A 22,806-nucleotide genomic window follows, 5' to 3' on the forward strand; every position below is an offset into this window, starting at 1 on the left:
CATTAAAACAGACAAACCAAACGTGTCAAGATGTCATAAGGAATTGTTATCCTCAATTGTAGATTTTTCAGCTACTACTGCAAACATAATATTCCATTTTCTTTCAAAGATTATTGTTATCAAATAATATTATTGCTGTCATACTTTTTTTTTTTTTTGTAATTACTATATTGCATACAAACAAACGTGTAATGTTGAGTGACAAAGTTAACAAGTTTATATTAATGACAAAAGAATAAATTCGTCTTTACTTGAGTAGTTAAATTTTGATAGAGTATTAGGAATGAAATGAATCGTATTACAATAATAAAAATTATTGTAGAAATACATTCTAAAATATTTTTTTTTAGTTTATTAATATTAAAAAGACAATTGTATCATAATGAAATTGATATCAATAAACGGATTTTGATATTAAGTTTGGAAAATAGTGTTCGTATCATTTTTGTACAGTAATATATTTTGGGAATTATACGAGGAAAACATCATTTTGTTTAGTTAAAATTGTAATTGGAAATTTTGATGCATTGCATCAAAGTACACGCTTTCAACCTTTAAAGCATGTTTGATAAATTTTCAGTTTCTGGAGTCGGCAGTCTGTCTTATAACTCATGTTAAAGTATAGATAAATATATGAACAACTATATATTTATTCAGTAAGATTGGAATTACAAATGCATATCAGTATGTTGTCCTTATGTTAATCTTTTGATTTGATATCCATTACAAAAGATAAAAAAAGAGCTATCTGCAATCTGCAAAGCAGCATCTTGCAAAATATTTATTCATCTTCTATTCTGTTTAAAAGTGCTGATGGTTTCTAATTAAATAATTTTGATGAGCATTAATTTTATATTTTCCTTTTCTTGTTTGGTATTGTAATCATCAAAGAAAAAAAAATCGCTTAAATGTAGATTCTCAAAGAAAGCCATTTTTATTTGCAGAGTAGTATTCTTAAACAGGGCAGTAACAGATGTTTTTATGAGCTTTAAGAAAGAAAAATAGACACGTACGATAATTCTATAATTGTTTCCTGTATCTTTCTTACCATTCTTGGCTGCTTTTAAAAAGCTCCCTCAATTTGCCGGGTAAATTGAGGGAGGCCAACGGGTATTCGTATGCAGAAGCGTTCTAACTAGCATCATATGTGCTGAAGTTATTCTTATAAGATAATAATTGATGGATAATGATTCATTTTTATAGGATAATTAACATTTTTCCGACGCGAAGCTTGATAATTATGCTTTAATTCGTGCCTGGACATAGGAAATTTCGGTGAACTCGTGGTTTCGTTTCTTTCACATTTGTATACAATTCATACAAAGGCAGATAAATAAAGTTTTATTGAAATTTTTTAAAACATGACAAGCTAAGAAACGAATAAACAGACAGTTATTTGTCTACAGAAACAATATAATAATATGTTTAATACTCGCATTGGCCTGTGTATATTTTAAACAGACGTTTCACAACGTCTTATAAGTAAAAATGATTAAACTGCATCTGTTTTTCTCTCATAGCATATAAATATTACAAATGCTTGATAAAGAATATTAGAATTATGATAATCACGATGAATATATTTAAACTTTTTTTTCGTATATACGAATTATACCTTTCTGAATCAGTTATACTATATAGAGATACCAAGTATTCATTTCGAGTTAATGTTTAAATTTATTTCTTATTTAATACTTTTTTTATCTATGTATTTTAGTCAGTTTTTGATTTTGCTGTTTTGAGTAGAATTTTAGTATTGTTAATGTTTTGATAGCAAAAATGGAACCAATTTTTTATATAACTATGTCGAATGAGTTTTATTTCAATAACCTCTAAATCACGTTTGCAAAACCCTCAAGCTTTGAAGTCGGCAGTCTGTCTTGTAACTCATGTTAAAGTAGAGATAAACTCATTAACTAGTATATTATTCTTCAATAAGATAGGAATTACGAACGTGTATCAGCATCTTACTCTAACGTTATTCTTTTGATTTAATATTCATTAAAAAGGAACGATAAGAGCTATTTGGAATGCAGCATACAGCAAAATTTTTATTCATCTACTTAGTAATGAAGATTTTTAATCAAAAAATTTTAATAACATGAGTTTTATATTTTATCCTTTCTTGTTTGGTATTGTATTCATCAAAGAAAAAAAAATTGCTTAAAAGTAGCTTCTCAAATAAAAGCAGCTGTTTGCAAAAATAAATTCAAGTTAAAATATCGATTTTTATTTATTCTTTTATTTTTTTAATTATATTTTTTTATATTAGGCTCAATTTTTCATTCGGTTGATATGTCTAATTTTTCTGAAAAGGATGTCGCATCATTTACCAAAATGTTAACTTGATTAAATTTATAGACTGTATGTTGTCTCTGAATTAAGTTAGGAGAACCTTTATAATGCAAAAACATATTCGAGATTTCTGAATTCTAGACCGTTCGACCGAAAGTTGGTTCGTAATTTGAATAGTAGATGTTCACTAAGAAAGGTTTTTAAAATTGTAAATAGGTTTTCCCTTTAAAAATTTATTGACGTTTTAACCCTTCGTCTCAATAATTTTCGAGCGTATTGTTGCATTAATTAAATATTGTAAAGAATATTTTAATATAATACTTTCTAATGCCTTTGTTACAGGGTCGGTCTTAGAAGACGCGAGGCCCAATTTGAAACTATTTTCTATAATACTTATTTCTAGACAGTTTTTATCAGTAATATAAAATAGCTTTTGTAAAAAAACACTTTTTAAAAGGTATTTTAATTAGTGAATTAAAAGTAAATTTTTAAAAAAATTAATTGATTTTTTAAAATTTTTAAATCATTGTTACTATTCCCCTTTGGCAACTAGCTGGTTTGCTAGAATTAACATTTGCTTTTAAATTAAATATTTTATGTAACTTGCTCTCTTAAAATTTTCAAGCGAAATGTTTTTAAGCTTCAAATTTTTATAGACGTAACACCGAAACTATTATAGAAGCTTTCCTTATTCTGTTTGTTCTTCGATACCTTTCTCTAATTCTTTATCAGCTCCCGTAAAATATGAACTTGAAATTGAAGCCGGAATTGATAAAACTTCAATTAATACACTTTTTAAAAACCAAAAATGTCTTTAAAAAATACGAGTTCAGAATTGAAATCTAATTTGTATCACAGAATATTTTAATAATTTATGAATTATATAAAAACATTATTCAATAATATTTTCTTTGGCCTCATCATAAAATTTTATTTCCAATTTTGCTTTCTAAAGGATTTAAATGACGTAATATTTTATTTTATTTCAGTAAAAAAAACTACTTCTGTAAACGATTATGAAGTCTAAATTTTATACGGTCCTTCAGGCCTAGGAATCCTATTCAGTAAAATAATCTTGACCATATAACGTTTCCACCTTTTGCGACCAAATTTGACCGAGTTATAAAGCCTTGAATATCCTTATTTTAGGACAATCTAAAGTGTAATTATTTTAGGTCGATCAATCTCGGGGAAACTCAGGGCACTGATTGGATATCTTCGAGATGGTCCATGGAGTTCCGCGTTTTTATAAAACAGTGACATTCAAATTGTCATAACTCACTCAGTTTTGGTCACAAAAGGGCGAACTTTTATTTATTTAATACAGCAATATATATATAGAAAATTATTAAAATCATGCCTCATATTTAAGCCAACTCAACATGGGAAAATAAACCGAACCTTCATATCTTGGTCATATCAATGGGAAAAGGCCAAGATGAGGTATTAGGGGTAACAATGTAAATGGTTTCAGTTTCTCTTCAATAATAAAAGTGTTGTAAAATAAATTTAAAAACTTTAAAAAAAAAAAAATTATATGATGAAAAAATTTGGAATCATTAGAAAGATAATGTTTTGAATATTAAGATGCTGTACAAATTCTTTTTCTCCTATATTTTCAGAAATTATTGCAAAAACGCGAAAATTTCACAAATTTTAATTAACTGAAAATTCAAAAAATCGCACCGAAATTTCAAATTTCCGCACTGCATATATATGAAAAATTTGGTTGTTATAGATCAAATGATTTGCCCCTTACAGTACCAATACATTCACACACAAATTTATCTTTATAATTAGTGTAGATTATATGCATTATGTAATTTAAAAATAAAATGTTTTTTTTCCTCATATTCAGTACTGGATGGCACTACTCATGTGAAATTAAAAATTAAGTAAATTGACAAGTTAATTTCTAGCAAAATTATGTATAGTCATAGAGAATACAAACGTGCCGTACAATTTTGAAACTCTGTCATCTGAGAGAGTGAATAAAAATTCCATTACAAAACTTCATCTTTACAAACATGAAATGCATTATCTGTGCTAATAGTAAAGATGAATGTATGTGTCTTCGTGCGTATGTGAGATTTGCGTAAAACAATAAAAGAAACACATTTTTGATGTCTGTAAATTTCGCGGTATCATGGATATATAGTTATATGTAAATAATTTATTTGGAATTAAATATAATCAATACTTTTGTCAAACCAGCTGGTCACCAGGAGCGATCTCTACTAATAATAAAGATGAGTATGTGTTTGTGCGTCTGTATATCTGGGTGTTGACTCTCTATTAATCAAACCGTAAGACATATAGCTACCAAACTTAGTACGCAACTATGTTGGACGGATAAACATGCACTTCGGAGCAATGTTTTAAAAATTTCATTTAGAATTTTAATGAATTAAAAATTAAGCAAGTTCTTGATGTTTTGTCCCTTGATAACTTTCGAAAATATTACAGTATAAATTTTATTTTTACATATTCAGAAAACATTCTTTTCAATGATTGTAATTTTTTGCAGTATAAATATTTTGTTCATATTTAATCAATTAAAAAAAATATTTTAAGCACATTTTCTAGCAAAAATCTTAAGAATTCTGAGCAAATATTAAATGTATCAAGAATAATAATACAAAAGCATAAGAATTCTGGAAGAAAACCAAAATTATTAAATTTGCAAAAGAATGTTCAGTCTTCGTTTTACATTGCGAATTATTATTCTGTTCTTTTTTCAAAAATTATTACTGACAAAGCTGATTTCAGGAAAATAAGCAATATAATTACTTAATTCTGCAAAAAAAAAAAAAAAAAAAAAAAAAAAAAAACTGAAAAATTTACATTTAAAATACTTTTAATATGAAGAAAAATGCCAATTTTTGTTTTGCTCTAGGTTAGAAATTAGATTGTATTGTCAAACGACTAAAAATATCAAAGTACATTCATAATAGTTAGTGGCGTTGGCAGAAAATAAGGGAAAGGCGTAGTAAAATGAACAGAATCAAGAAGTCTTCTAATATAATATTTGTTATACACTATCAAAATTTGAAGCTTATAAATAATTTTCTGAAGAAGCTATTAAGACCCAGTTACGTAAAGTATTTAATTGAAAATTTTAGAGGCCATTAATTTTTGCTAGCCAGTTGGTCGGTGACTAGTATTAAATAAAATGTTGCTATAGATATAACTCAGCCATAGAATGGAAATCACAAATAGAAATTAACGCTAAATGGAAAATGATTAAAACGTATTTTTCAGACTGATTAATAAACCAAACATACTCGTAAATTTATATATACTTTAAAACATATGCTTTAATTTTTAATTCATGAATGCACATAAGCTAGCCAACAAATGAACAAAAATTTGTATACTATCGGTAATAAGTAAATAGGTCACTATACTATTTATTTCAGTGACTTAACAAAGATTTATGAAAATTCTTTATTTGGTACAAAAAGAAAATTGAAATTCAAGAACATTGCCAGAAATAAATAATTTTTAAGACTAACATAAAAAATAATTAAAAATTCATAGATCATTATTGTCGTTTATTATTACGGAGCAATTTTTATGCTTTTATTTCCTTTTACGAACTTTTTATATAAATCCGAAATCCGGCTGATTTCAGATCCAATCGATATAATTGCCCAACAATTTAAGCGTTCTTGCTGAATAAATGATCGTAAATATGTTTTATAATTAATGATTTAATGATCGTAATTAATTTCAAGTCGGAAAACTTCCTTTCTACAAATGCTGCAGAAACTGAAATTGTCAAGAGAATCCTTACATGAATATATAAATTTGAAATGCGTCTTATCTGCTATCACAAGCAAGAAATTCAAAAATTTTCATGCTTTTTTTTTTTTTTTTAAATCTCCAAAGGCATTCTTCAATTTCCTCACAAAGCATTCAACCATCATATTTACTATAGTAAAAAAGAAATCGGAATGAGATTTTTTTCCCCTTCTGCAAATTATTTCACGAAAAGAACTGTATTATTCCAAATGTTACCTTTAATGACATATGGATAAATGCGTCTTGTTAGAATGGTGACTAATAAGAAAAAATGTTGATAGAATATCCATATCTACCATAATGGAAAAAAAGTTTTTAAAATTGAAAAAAAAAAAAAAAAAACTTATTTTTGTGAGCATTTAAGTTCGCAAAAGTTAAATATAAAATTCTTAAAAATAACCCTTCAGGAATACAGGAGAATTCGAAATAAGAACAAATATCTTGTTTTTGAATAAATTCAATGCATAATAATAATTTCATAAATTTACATTTCCCAGTTAAAAACTTTTATTTAAAAATTCCTTTATTCAAACTTTATAGAAAACACCTATTTTATAATGAACCAGAATCCAATGCATAAAATGCAACTTTTTTTTCTTTTTTTTTTTTTTCTGCTCATGAAAAGTTTCGCCAAGATCCATTTAGAAAAATAAATAGTATGTTAAGTGGACAGGAAGTTAATAATTTCCATTGCTGATTGAGGAGTTTTAACTTTCCGAATTCTTCTAAATTGTAAATTCTAAAAAGATACGAAATTAGTAGCAACATTGAAAACGGTTTTGAGCTTTTTTTTTTTTTTTTTTCCAACAATGAAATATATATTGTTGCAAAATATTTCAAAAAATTTATTGAATATTGTAAGAAAAATTGTATGATAAAAAAATTTGGTATTGTTAAAAAGGTATGTATATTTTTAATTTTATAATGCTACAAAAACTATTTTTAAAAAACTTTAAAAAGTTATCCCGAATAAAGGCCAATATTTCGCTTAGTTTTTAATTAATTAAAATATTTTAAAAATCGCTCTGAAAGGCACATTTCTACCTACCAAACTAAATATTTGCCAAATTTGATTGATACATGTCAAAAATGCTGGTTTGTAAAGTCAACACATGTACAAACAGGCAAAATCTTGGATGTTTGACTCGTACGGAAATGTCCGGTCAATTCTCGTGCCCCTAAATAGACAAAGTAGCTATAAATTTTATGTTACGAACATACAATACATTTCGTAAAAAGACTACTATGATTCTTTTATGTTTGTTAAAGTCCATGGCAAGGCGGAAGAAAAATTAGCCTGCATGCAGGAAATATGACAGAGACCTTATGAACGTCACCCAATTGGAAGCAATCGTCTAAAGACCGATCCTGCTTAATTCTTGGTCTTATACTCAAGAATGTGTTTGATATGGTCGATATTAAACACCATTTTTATTTACTTTATTGCTGTTGTAATTAAGGGAAAAGAATAACATAAAGATAGATTAAAATGAAACCAAAAATATTATTATACTACGATATTTTGAATTAAAGGTTCGAATCGCCTTAATATTTATTTTTTGTATAATTTCTGTGATAAATTTGAAGAGAATATAAGTAGTCTATATAAAATATAATTATCTTTTTGATCTGCCGTCAAAGACAATTTTTTTCCTACTCTGTTTTCTCCTAGCAGATAACAAGCGGTCAAGATCAATTACACGATATCATTGATACCGGATAAGATTAATGGATTACCCATTGGTAGGAGTAATGGGATTTAATTGAACAAAATTAAAACATAATGCCTGAAAATTTACTGTCTATAGGATATCTGTCCTCTTTCCGAAAACTAAGAGAACTGTTCCATCTTGGGCTTCTTTATGGTTTTTTTTTCTATCATTTTTCCTGATAGATTTTCCAATATTCTTCTATTGATAGCGTTTGAAACAGTCATAACAATAGTTTTTAATGCAAATTGAATTGAATTTTTTATTTCTTAAGATTTGAAATCTGATTGGAAGAATTTACTTGATAAAATCATCTATCATAAATCCCATTATGGGTTTGAAGGGGTTTATACATTCCAGCTTATTTTCATCAAATAATCTACAAGCAAGTTCATTACATTTTCAGAGAATAAATGTAGATTATTCAAAGAATAGTAATTGAGTAGAAAAGATATGTAGAAATTTATAGAACAATTAAAGGTCCATGCTACACATTCAACATTAATATAACAATATAGGCGCATACCTGGCAGCTGAACATAAATGCTAAATAGAAAATCAGTCAATAAATATAAATTTTGGATTTTAAGAGGGGTTGGTGCATAATTAGGCAGGTATTCCATGTATGACATGGCTAGAGCCCAAGAAGAGACATGAGCTCTAATGTTAGCTAACTATTTAATATATAAACACCACGTTCCCCAATGCTATACACTGTTTTGTTCCACATTGAAAACACATTTACATTATAAGGATGATTATTGTTAAACGTATACTTTGGAAACGAAATCGAAATAATTAGGGATGTACCAGCTGCATTCGGTAACCAGCTGGTCTGTCCATCATTCATTTAGTATTACTTTAATTAGTCAATTAATTATAAAATATTTGCAATAAATTTAATTTTTGTTAATTTAATGCACGAATTGCAAGAAAAGAACAAGTTATATATAGTTGTAAATTATTCACTTTTTAGCTTTTTATGAGAATTACTATTTAAGCAAACTATAATATATAAATAATTAACATAACTTTCGAAAAGAATTATATTGCAGTTGTTGGAAGACTTATTTAATGATTGAGCTAAGAAGTGAATATATTAAAACTAATAGAAAGTTAATTTTCAAAATTGCTTTTTATTAAATGCTAAAAAAAGCCATAAAAAACTGGTAAAAAAAATCAACTGTATTTTATTAGGGGAAAGAAAAAAAAAAGGATGCTTCAGTTATTTCTAATTTTTAATTTTGTTAACCTAAAATAAATAAAATGTAATAAATAAAAAAATAAATATTAGAAATGAAAATAATAAAGTAGATTTGAATCTTCATTCAAAATATTATAGGAAGCCAATGATGTAGATTTTAATTGTTTAGTTTTATATAATCTTTAAAAAATGAAAATAATATGCACATAAAATTGTATTTAATATCACTGCAATGTGCTCATATAGAAGTATAGTTTACTAAACCAATGAAAATTATTTTTGAAAAATATGTTTAAAAGTATTTTGAAAAGTACTAAGATCAAAAAAGAAAATCAGTGAAAGGAATTAAAAAAGAGATAACTGAAAAACTAATTGTTTAAAATTTAAAATGTTTTTGGTCAGTGATATATTTCGAAGTTATTAAAGAAAATGCTGGAATTTTGTTAATTTGTTATTAAAAATTTAATTTAATTTTTGAAACACTATTTCTTAATATTGCTATTCAAGAAATAGCTAAATTTGTAAGCACTAAGTCCAAAAATCGGCCCTGAAAGATGCAATTTATGCTGGCCTATAAATTTTATTATATTAAAAGTATGAATAATTTTATCTCATGTTTTTTAACAAAAAAAAAAAAAAATCGTTCAGCTTTGATTGAAGAATGAAAATGATTTGTCTTTCATTTACGATATTGTTGAAAATCAATATTTAAAAATTTGTTAAAATAAAGAAAGAATATCATAAGATTTTATAATTAAAAAGATATATGTATAAATATACTTTTATTTTAAAGATGAATTAAAATCTTTTTTAATCTGGAAACATTTTCGGAAGTTATTGCAGAAAAACAGACTTTTTCGCTGTTTTTAAGTAATAAAAATTAAAAAATTGCTCTAGCAAACATTATAATTTCCCACCCTCCAAAACAATATTTACTCTTCTCTACAGACACACACGCACGTTCTCTTTTTTTAGCAAAAAATTTGTACATTGTAAAAAATTTATATATGTATTATATGGAGAGTCCTTGCAGCCAAATGTTATTTCGAATCGCAATAACATAAAAACATCTATTTATTCAAATTTTGCCTGAAAATATTTCTATTTTCGACTCTTGGAGACGTTTTCTTTCAAATGAAAAATAATTATACAATAATAAAATAAATAAATACATTTATATTTTTAATAAGTTATTTAATAAATAATAATTTTAACGAATGACTTAAAAAAATTCTTAATAAATAAATACATTTTAATAATAATAAAGAATTTATTTACATCAAATTCATTTTAAAATAAAAAAAAATTATCAGATGAATTTCTGAAAGAGTGTTAAAGAGACGAGTAAAGTTTCAGAAAGAGTAAAAGAAACGAAACAGTTTGACGATTCAAAGTTTTGGCGGAATAAAATAAACAAAATCACATAATAGGAATGAAAAAGATTGGCATTATTCGCCACAAATATGCTTATTTGCCAAATCTTATAACCCCTATAATCGCTAATCCTGGAATCAGGGGGATAGTTCTTGTTAACTTCTGTAGATGGCTGTAGACGGCTGGCGCTGTCTACACACTAACTGGAACCTAGCTTGACCCTCCAATATGTCCTCCGGTTAACGCTACTCTTTCCGTAAGCAACCATGCATCTAATCCCCCATTTCCATCACTACCGGAATTAAATCCGCCCTCCAGTGCTTCTTCCCTTCTATCGCTTCCCCCCCTGTGAACTTCTAGTGGGGGGAGGGGTTCAAGCGTCCTACTAGCGTCTCAATCGCAACGTAATCCCTATAGGATGGGCGAATCCATCATGAACTTTTCACAGGTAGGTACGTTTGCCCGAGAGGGGCAGCAGGGATAAACGTTGGCTTTTAAATGTTGAGTTGTAGCTCAACGCTTATCCCGGTTCAGTTGAATCGTTTTTCGTTGATCACGAGATAATACGTTGTCATTATTTAGCACGTGAATGTGGGTATAGTTTTCTCCTCTATTAATGTCTATTTTTAAATCACTATTTCTTATCTTTGAAAATGTTGTTTTGCAGTTTACAAATTTGTTCTTGTGTTGCATTTCATAAACGGATCATATATAATTTTTAGAAATGTATAAAATTACATTGTGAATGAAGAGGTAATGTGATATTGATATTTAAGTTTCATAGTATGTAATATGGAAATAAAACAAATCATTAACCATTTCATTTTCATACTTGTTGATTTTTTTTTTGTCATTATATTACTCTTGTGCTTTGTAGTTTTAAGTAAATGCATGTTAAATTCTTGTAAAGTTAATAAACTAACAGGAATGAAATAACTTATTGAATTTAAATAACACGTTTTGTGAGTAGAAGACATATAACCAAAACTTAATGATCTAGGTCATCTTTATTTTTAAAAAAATAAATAAAACAACTTTTACATAAATTTAGAAAAATAATTTTATAAAGTGCTTACTGTAAAAACAACTTTATCGCAAAGTTTATTTCCTACTCGGGGATCATAATGTAATAATAGACATAGCATGTTGAGTAGGTATATATTGTAATATTTATTGTATATCAAGTCAAGCCTTTGTATATCAAGGGGGAATATTTTTTAAAAAAACAAATATTCGTTCTACAATTCAATTGATATAATTAAAAAAATTTCAAACAACGTAAAATTTATGTTTGTGCAGTGATATTTTTATCAGTAATATAATTGCAGTGATATAATTATCATGGAAAAATGGCAAATTTCAGCTTAAAATATTAATTAAAATTTCCAAAAAATCGGTCCAAGGTGCACACGTCTACCATTCTTCATATGTATCACATTTGATACATGTAGGTCAAAGATTTGGCTTGTAGAGCGCCAAAACACACACACACATTCAATTTTATTAGTATATAAATATATTTGTTCCACTTTTTTTATAATTAAATGTTTCGTTATTCGTTCATTGAAGCAAGTTATGTATGGGGTGGATAAAAAAATGATTCCGTTTTTATCCTTATAATTTATTAAAATAAAATAGTTAAATATAGTAATACTAAAAAAAAAAAAAAAAATATGCAAGTGATACAATAAATGATTTTATTTTTATGGATTAGATAATGCAGACAAAGATATTTACATAAATACTACAGACAACAACTCTGTGCATGATGACTTGCAATTCTGTTATTTGGTTAAATGTTAAAAACTGTATTTTGGTTTATATATTATAATTATGCTAAATAAACTAGTGAACTAGAACTTCAGCTCCCAAGAATTGAATAAATTTGATGATAGCTCAATGATAGTTAATAGATATTTTATAGAAATTTTTAATTTAATAAATTTAAATAATATTTTATAAACTTTCTATTGCAAACAACTTTTTTTTTTTTATTATCTTTATTGAATATAGAATAAGAAGTGAAATACTTTTTTTTACTTAATATACAAATGAATCTAAATTTTTCAAGGCAGATTTTTTAAAAATTTTGAATTTAGTTTCTCCATTAGTATATTGTATCTAATTATTAAAAAATATAGCATTGTAGTTTTATCAGAAACAAAGAATTTTTCAAAAGCATACAATATATTTCATCATTTGAAAAACTTATTGTGCTATTTGACTTTAAGAGGCAGAAAAAAAAAACTTAACACAAATTAAAAAAATATAATGAAAATAGTTATTTCCATTTTTTTTTATTAGTATTTATATAAAAAATGTTCTTTTCTATGAGAAGAAATATTAAATTTCTATAATTTTATATTTATTTTATTGTTTTACAATAAAAAAATAATAAACACAAAATAAAGTTGGATGGACACTCTAGAAACAAAGTTATAGCAAGTCTGAAAAGTCAAGGAAACAGAATGAAAGCAATTTGATTAAAACTTGTTTTAAATATTTACATAACAGCTCATTTTTGTGAGGCAGTTAAGAAAATGATATATTTGTTACATTAGGTTTGCTTCGAAATCATTAAGGAAACCAAAATATGAATGGCTGATAAGCATAGATAATATACTCTCAATTAGCATTGGAACCGTTGTGCATTATATATGCAATTCTCATAATTGTGCCATAAGTAAAGGAAAAATATTTATTCACATAAAATATAGAAATGTTACAGTGTTAAAGAATATAGTAAAATTATTTACAGATTGGTACCTATAAGGCTACACTTAGCTGAATGCCTGCTAAAAATTTCTTTGGTAAGTGGTTAGTGATTAAAAAAAATAACTACAATCTGCTATTTATTTACTGAATTATATAGGTAATTCTCATAATTTATGACTAACAATGAAAAACATTTATACATGAATATTTGACCGAGTTAGTTCAACAAACATTGATATTGCATAATAGGAGATGCTTTGGATGTAGAATATTTTACTATATAACTTTCAAAAATCAAATAATAAAAATAGCAAATTATTTAGCATGTAACTAAATTGAAATACTAATATGAAAATTTCTTTTTGTCTATTGAATTGATATATTTGGCTCTAATTTACAATGTAAAATTTTAATGAAAGGAATTAACATTATCAAGAGCATTTTGCAATGAATAGACACATATTAAATGCACAAACTACATATAAAATGTTAAGCAAAATGTATTAAGAATGAGAACAATGCATAATATATATATATATATACATAAAATATTACAACTGAAAAACATAGCTACCATAATTACAATTTTAGGATCAATAAAGTAAAGAAAGCGACCAGAAGGAAAAATTTACCTAAGTATTTTAAACACTAGTATATCTTCTCACAAATCATGTGATGTGTCGCATTTTATCGTTAAAAAATGTTCCAAGATTCAAATTGCCAATACTGCAATTGATTTTGAATGCTTAGTACATTCTAAAAGAGACACTATGAACCTATGTGTGCAATATTTTACTTGGATTTTTTTTTTTTAAAAGAATTTATCATAGCATAATTATTTTTAGAAACTATATAACTGCAACTGGCTAATGGAAAATAAATGTAAAACATATGAAGTTCCCAAATAATGTCTTAAATTGTGTTTTTATGATATGAGAACATGATAGTTTTGGGATTGATATTTTTATTTCAGAAAAAAATTGGCCAGCTATATCTTTAAATTGGGACTGCAGAAAATGCAAAATATCAGAAAACATTCTAAATCCATTCCAAATTTATTCTGTTTGAGTTTATATTCTGAATTAACAACATTCTAATCATATAGAAAATACTTCTACAGAAAGCTTATTCTATTTAAAGTATATATATTTCAGATACTTCAATTTGTCAATGTCTTTTGTGACTATGGTTTAAAAATTACAAAATTGAAATGTTCTCATGTCATATTTTAAATTTAAAAATAGCAGAATACATTTTTTTTTCAGTTCATAGTAACATATTAAGAAATATAGAAATGTGTTATAAAAAGTAAGTAATTATAAAAGTTTAGTAATTTAAAAAAAAAAGACATACACTGTTCTGGGAATGTAGAGGCAAATATAACCATTGGCAGAATATTTTTTTCTTAGACTATAAATATATTATATCCATACGATCATATAAAGTTCTAATAGGCACATCTTTTTTATTTATTGCAGAAATAGTGCATGTTAGATGTAAGTGAAAAATATGTTTCCATATTATTCAGAAATTTTTCTGTAAAGAAATGTTACATTACAATTAAATTTTCTTCAAAATCAGTAAATTACCAGTTTTGAAGATGATGTATTAATGGAAATATTCGTCGGGTCGGAAGTACTTTTAAATGATTTCAAGATTCATTAACAATCAGGAAATTCAGAACTCTATAAAATCAGAATTAGTAATAATAATAATAAAAACAGTAGAAAACAAGTAAAAGCCACTTGAAAATAAATTGTCTGAAATATTGCCTTTGTATGTTTGTTGTGTTTTTGCTATGAATTTGATTAAATGGTATTTGTATTAAATATCCATTAAATAAGATGAAAGATCACTGAAAAATATGTTTTAAGCTAATATGTCGACACCTTGCTTGGAAAACGCATCCTTCCCCTACAGTGAAAAACGATTCAACTGAACCGGGATAAGCGTTGAGCTACAACTCAACATTTAAAAGACAACGTTTATCCCTACTGCCCCTCTTTGTCAAACGTCCCTACCTGTCTAAAGTATGGTTTGGGATGGATTCGCCCATCCCGTAGGGATAGACGTTGCGATTGAGACGCTTCCGGTTAACGAGTCTCCATTATGGCGCCAACTCTGAGGTTCTGTCTATTCAGCTTTGCATTTTCCTGCTCATTTTTATCTTCATTGGAACATTTATCAATATTATTTTGGAATGAAAATCTCAAATATTCCATATAATAATTCGATTTCATCATGGACTGGTGTTGGTTTATTGAGTATTCTTTGAAAAGTGATTGTAGGTTTTATTTGTGAATAGGCCGCTGATCGAATTAGTCCAAAAACACTCATGATTGCTAAATGCATCTGGTATATAAGCTGAAAACATTAAAACTTAGGCTTCGGCTTTTCTCTGGCGAGTTATCTAATATTAAAGTTTTTGAGCTAAGTAAAATCATTTGTGTTCCTTAAAATGAGTAAAAATTGTATGTGGTCATATGGTATTATAGCTTGTTTTTTTAAACTATCTTTATCGGTCTTAACAATTCAATATGCAACGCATTTTTATAAGATTTATTTTTCTAAATTGTTTAGTATTATCTATTGGAAACTATTCAGGTTCTGATTTTCATGAATTTGAACAAATTTGAGTATGTGAAAAAAATATTTTAACTACCTGCTTAATATCAAGTATGTTTAAAGTAAGTTGCCCAATTGAATGCAATCGTAAATATCTGTGAAAAAAAAATTGGTATTTTTTTTTATCGTCAAGTAGATAATGAAATAAAAATGAAGGATAAACTTTATTTTTAAATTAATTTTTTTGATATTTCTATCAATATTTTATTGTGAAAAAAAAAAAATGTGATATCATTAGGATATTGAGTAGAGTTGTTTAGATATAGTGAAACATTGTTAGGATGTAATTCTGTGAAATTTGTCTTTTTAATGAATAATCATCTGAATTATTGGTTTATATCTGCAATGGGCATATTCTGTTTTCTAAATATTGTTTTACTTTTGTTTTTATTTATAAATGTTTGGTAGAAATGTGATATTTTAAGATTCTTTCTTGCATTTGGTTATCAGTATTATTATGAGGAACTTCACTGTTGCTTATTTTATTAATTATGCATCTTGACATACGCTGCATATATGATAAAAGTTTTAGAATATTAGTTATAGCTCAGTGTATAATTTTTGGTATAGCTCAATCATTCTAGGTTTGTTTCCGATTACTAACTCATTACTTTTTTAAATTGAAGTTTTATTTTAGGAATTTTGTTTTGATTTATTCTCTTCCATTCTTGACACCTTCCTCCAAATACTTATCCTGTATTTTTAGTGGTTTGTACATTTTTGACTTCTTAAACTACATTTCTAAGTTTGTTTCCTGTACCAATATTTTTTGAGATTTTTATTTATCACTGTGTATTTGATTTAGTGCAAGTATAATTCTGCATAGCTAAAAATCTGGATAGTTGCTTAAGTCATGGAACTTGTATCTTCCATGATGATTATAAGTACAGAGGATATAGGATAGGGATGGAAATTTTATTCTGCTTTATTTAAAAATATTTTCAGATAATTTTTTATTTAAAAAAAAGGTTTGTAGTATTTTGAATCTTTTCTATACTATTAACATATTTCAGTAGCTTGTGGAATATTTATATCTGATTATTTTTCCTACTGTAATTAGAAGCTTATTGATACCTGAAGTAATATATTGAAATAATGCTCAGTACTACTTTATAAATTTTTTAAAAATCTAAATGATTTTAAAGTATTTATCTTCTTGTCATTGTTATTTTCATATTACTTATCCTAGTTTACATGTCTACATGCTGATTGTCTATGTCGTTTTCAATTTTCCTTTCATTCTTTGGCCTTCTTTAAAGAATTCAAAATTTTTTTTTTTTTAAAATTCTGATTTTTTTGTTAATTTAAGGATTGAAGCTTGTTATAAATAATTATTACATTATACCACTGACATCTTCAATTGGGTGTTGAAGGATTGCCTTCTAGTTTGAATAAATGGAGGTGAAATTTATTTTTAAATGAAAATTCAGATAATAAAGAAAAAGTATGAAATTAACTATACATTCATAAAAATGCATAAAAACAAATACACAATGCATTGAAACAAAATTATATAGAAAGCAAAATGACAAAAAAAAAAAGCAGTAAAGATTGAATATATTATATATCATAAAATTTTTCTAATAGAGAATTTTTGGTTGCTATATCTGAAAGTAATCTAAAAGGATGATTCTTCTAAATGCAGATTGCTCTCGTCACACATTAAAAGTTAGTTTGGTTTTTTAATAAATTATTTTTGATACTGTTTTTAAGCCATTGTCATTTATTTTCTAGTGTAGGAGGTTGGAAATACCTGAACACTGTTGGATAATATGTTGTATAGTGAATTTACTAAGCAACAAAAGGACCCTTCACTTCAGAAATAGTTTTTGCTTGTGTGGTAATTGAAATAAAAAGAGTATGAAGGTAAGGGACTGTGTCCCGAAGTGAACATATTTTTTGCTATTGCCTTGTTTGAATTGTAACTTCAGGCAATATTTTGTTGGCTTGTTTGAAATGTAATTTTGGATAATACTTTATATATACTACTAGTTTTTCATTTTTACTTCTTCTGCCAGGTGTTTAAAACACTTGTTCTAATTGGAAATAAGACGGTGCTTTAAGGAGGAAAGAATGCTTATTATTATGGCTTGTTTCATTATTTGTCTGCACATTCATTGTCCAGATGTCTGAGAGAGGCTGTGAGCGGGGTCACCAATTTTAGGGATATGTGATGTGCGAGGATAGAACCTGGGACCTTGTGGTTCGCAGTCCAGTAACATAACCAGGATACAAAAGCATATACACGTGTAGCGTAGTTGTTAACTGGCTTATATACTATTCACCACAAGCCATTCTGCATGTATATGCTTGAGATTGAATCTGTGTGTTCAAGCTGTGGATTGTTTTGGGGTTGAAAATAACTCTAAATAATTATTACTGAGATTCAATATTTTAATAATTATATAATTAATTTATATAAATTGATATTTAAGAAAAGAAAACTGTACACATGTTATTATAAACACTCTGAATATGAAAACACTGAATTGGGTTAGGGCTAAATATTCAATTCGTACTTGTTTATAGGCATCAACATTATTCAAATGCATGTATAGTATACAATGAAATTAAAGAACTTTGGTATCTTTCAATATTTTGAAAACTTTTTATTTCTTATAAAAAACATGTTTCATGTTGGGTTTTACTTTGCAGATTTAACAGATTGGTTTAAATTAATAATTATTTAAAATACATTTTCCATTTATTATTTATTTGAATTGGAATTAATATTTATAAATTTTTACAACATTCTTTATTCTTTTTTTCTTCTCAAATAGATTTTATTATTTTATGTAAGCGATGAGGGAGCAGGATTTGATGTATATGCATTGTGTTTGAAAAATACATGCAAACTTTCATTTACATTATTGTAAATAACTTGATATTTTGATGAATCTTTCTAAAAGGATATTTTTGTAGACATCAAATGTTAAGACTGAAGTTTTATTTGTTGCTTTTTTTCTGTTAATTTGAAATGGCTTTATAATATGATTGGCTTTTTTGGAGGAAACAAAATTTTATATTAGTATTTTAACTAACTTTCTGCATTTAGTATTTAATTGATTAATTAAATCCTTTATTTTTATATTAAGGAAGATATAATAAGGTATCCAATTTTGCGAATTGTCATCATTTATTGAAATAAGTGTTTCGATATTACTGATTTGAAGGAAAGCATAATTATTTTCTTATTTGAAATTATCTGAGATTAAAAAAAAGTGGTTTGAAAATTCAATTCTCCCTCCAATTCTTTTTTTGAAAAATTCGATTCTCCCCCCAATTTTTTTTGTTAATTGAAATGAAATGTTTTGAACTGTACTATCAACACTCAGTATAAGATTGCCTATTCATTATCTTTTCATTTGATTAAAATTAGAAATCACTTGAACTATACATTATTATACATTCAACTGCTGCATTACTAATGTCAGTTTATTCTGCAACACTGTAAGTACTTGCTATCAGATATAAAATAATCATAATATTACTTCCATATTAGGGAATTCCATATTCTTGTAGAAGCCTACATAGAATAGAATCAAAATTTTGTTTGCATTGTAGTTGTAGATGATTACTGTTCTCCTTTCTTTTAGAATATCTTAGGCGAGTGAAAGATTTAATTCAGTTTTAGGCACAGTTTCATTGATTTAGTCTATTTATCCCCACCCCCTTTTTTTCTGTATTTATTAGAGAAAATATGGATAATTGATGTAATTTTACATTTTATTTATTAATACAAAATTTAAAATGTTGGCATTTTCCTTCAAAATTAACTGATAAATTGTGTCATTTTTCATTCAATTTTATTTATCAAATTTTAATATTGTGTATCAAACATGACAGGAATATATAATCATTAGCATGAGGGTGTTTTTCCATAAATGATCTATATTATAGAAATATCAATAAAATACACTGTTGTAAATTTAATTGTTTGTTTCAGAAATCTTTAGCTTTGTGCTTGGGGTAGAAAACGTTTTTAAAAATGGCTGTAAAAGAAAAAAAATCATTTTGGTATTCATCAATGACAGTAATATCATTATTTCGGATGCTTGGCTATTTATATTTGGAATATGCAATTCTTCGAGCGCTTTTCTTGCTCATTCTATCTTCTGAAATATTCCATTTTTCGGGTAGTATATTTTACAATTTTTGTTTATATACGTATTTTACCAATAGTCAATCATCAATAGTAATTTTTCTTATTTTAAAATCATTACTGTCAATATTTTCAGCATTATTATTAGTTACAGTATTCAGACTTTGTTGCAAATAAAATTTGAATATATATATATATATATATATATATATATATATATATATATATATATATATATATATATATATAATTTTACTTTAATTGTTCCATGAATGACTTATCCTTAATTTAATGCAGAAACTCATAATCTAAGAGTGTTCTCATTCATCATATATAGAAATATTTGATATATACATAGTCACTATTCATTATATAGTTGCTGTGTTATAATATCCCTTATGTGGCTCATAAACAATCTTGGGTTGCAATTTGTGGTTACTATTGAGGGGAAAAGTAAGGAACACATATTACTACTTTTAGCAGTGTTGAGAGAAGTTATTGAAATGACTTTAATGATTTTTCTTTTAAAATTCCAAGAGTCAAAAGAAATGTTTTAACATTCTGAATTTGATGCACAGCACCAAGATGTTTATGTAAATGCCGTAAATTGTCATAGAATTGATTACAATCAGTCTATTAAAAAAAAAACATTTCATTTTTCTTGATAGAATTGTAAGTTTCCTCCTGCTTTTTAAGAATTGTCATTGCTATAAAACCTTCTACATTTTAAACATTTTTTCTGTGATTTTTGATATTTATTACTCATAAATTGACAGTTATGCCCATCTTGATTGGTTTGTATATCTACCACTGGGTTTATTCTTTGTGAGATTGATTTATTTCGAATACAATACAATCGTTTTGGCCTTGTAATCATGGTACGGTCTGAACCTCTGATTTACGGTAACGCTTTAAATGGTTGCAAAAAGAGGATTTAGAAAAGTAGGACTTTAAACATAAATCACAAACATTAGGATATGTGCTTTTAATTTGGGAGTGACATTTTAATTTTTAAAAATCTGAAAAAGAAAATTTTAATATCTTTACTTGCTCCAAAATCTCTTGATGGTTTTGCACTGGTTCTGTCAGATTTTCATTTCTTGTTTCCAAAAGACTACTGTCATTTTTTTCCAGTCGTGGATAAGAAAATATGAGCTTTAGATTAGCTACATTGTTTTAAATGCTTTGAAAAAGGGGATCTTGAGAAATAGGACTTCAAACATACTTCACAAAGTTTAGGATAAGTTTTTAAGTTTTCTGGAATTAAAATTTTTTCGAGTGATTTCAAAACGAAAAATGTATAGAATATGTGTTCCTACAGTGAAGACATGTGGAATATGAACAATTTTGAGGACCTCCATCATTTAATTCATTCAATATGTCACAATTAGTTACTAAAACTGCAAATTTATTTGAGTGGGAATACTATTTAAAACATTTTCAGTGAATTATTCATATTTACCTTCATAGCTATTTTATGCCTTTGAACAGTATAAAAGGATGTGACATGCTGAGAAGTGGATATGTAACAGAAAGACATAGAGAAATTGAATGAGACGGAAGTATAGGAACAGGTGGACTTGTAAGAATAGATGGAGGAACTGAAAGAGATGTAAGAAGTGGTAGGGGAATTGTAAGAGGTAAAGGTGCAGGAAAAAAAATTTCATCACAAAATTTCTTTAGCTAAAGGTTTAGTAAAAATGTCAGCAATATTATTTTTACTATTAATATACTTTATTTCAAAACACTATCTACTAAATTTCTCAAAAAGTGGAAGTCGGAATTCAATATGTTCCGTTCGATGATTTTCTACAAGTGAACGAGAGAAATTTATAGCAGCTTGATTATCACAATAAATTACTGGTAATTCAGACAAGTTTAATTTTAACATCAAATTATATTCATTAATTACATTTTTAATCCAAATCATTTCTTTTGCAGCTTCCGTTAAAGATATTATTCCGCTTCCATAGTAAATACAGTTTGGCGCAGCATAGCCAAAATCATGGCTCTTGTGCCAGTAAAATCCAGAAATCCGCTTCCATAGTGGAAAGACTAACGCATTTATGCTTAAATGTACGCCAGTAAATAGGGACTTTATCTATCATTAATATTAATCCTCCCATAGAAACACGATCATCCCTATTTGTTGCAAAATATGAATCAGAAAAACAATTTAATCTCTCTACACGAGATAAATTTAGTTTTAAATCTCTCGTGTCACTTAAATATCCTAAGAATTTCAACAAGATATTCCAATGTTTCATTCCAGGGGATTCTTAAAATTGGGTATTAACAGCATAACTGATATCAGGCATGATTCGATTTGCAATAAATGACAAGTGACCTAAAAGATTTCTATAAGGAAATTTAGACATTGCTTCTATTTCTGTAGCATTTGACGGATAGTCTAGTTTAGATAGAACAACCCCTTTTTTCAATAGGAAGTAAAGCACGAAGAAAATTATATTTAGAAAATACATTACAAATTTTATTAATATATTGTTTCTAGTGAATTAAATACTGACCATTTATACCAGAAAATTAAATACCAAGTATTTTTTCCCAACACATTTAAATCAAATTTACTTTGTAATAACGATACAACATTATTAATATCATCTTGTGAATCAATTCCCTTCTCAATGACAAGAAGCTCTGGTGATTCCAATATTAAAGCCAGGCAGGGATCCATCTAATCCTCTTAGTTATCGACCTATTGCACTGACGAATTGTTTATGCAAAACGCTCGAGCGCATGGTAAATGCTCGCTTGGTCTACGAACTGGAGAAACACGGCTGCATACCGCAATTGCAGAGTGGTTTCCGTAGAAGAAGATCAACTTCTGATAATATAATCCTACTGGAAACCGAAATTCGTAATGCTTTACTTCCTATTATTTTTATTCTTCGTTCATCGTAACCACCTTGTCTCCATTTTCTTTGTCCCCTTAGGGGCTCACCTACTATAGGTGAGTA

This window comes from Argiope bruennichi, chromosome 11 (assembly GCF_947563725.1).
Source record: "Argiope bruennichi chromosome 11, qqArgBrue1.1, whole genome shotgun sequence".
Classification (NCBI taxonomy): domain Eukaryota; kingdom Metazoa; phylum Arthropoda; class Arachnida; order Araneae; family Araneidae; genus Argiope; species Argiope bruennichi.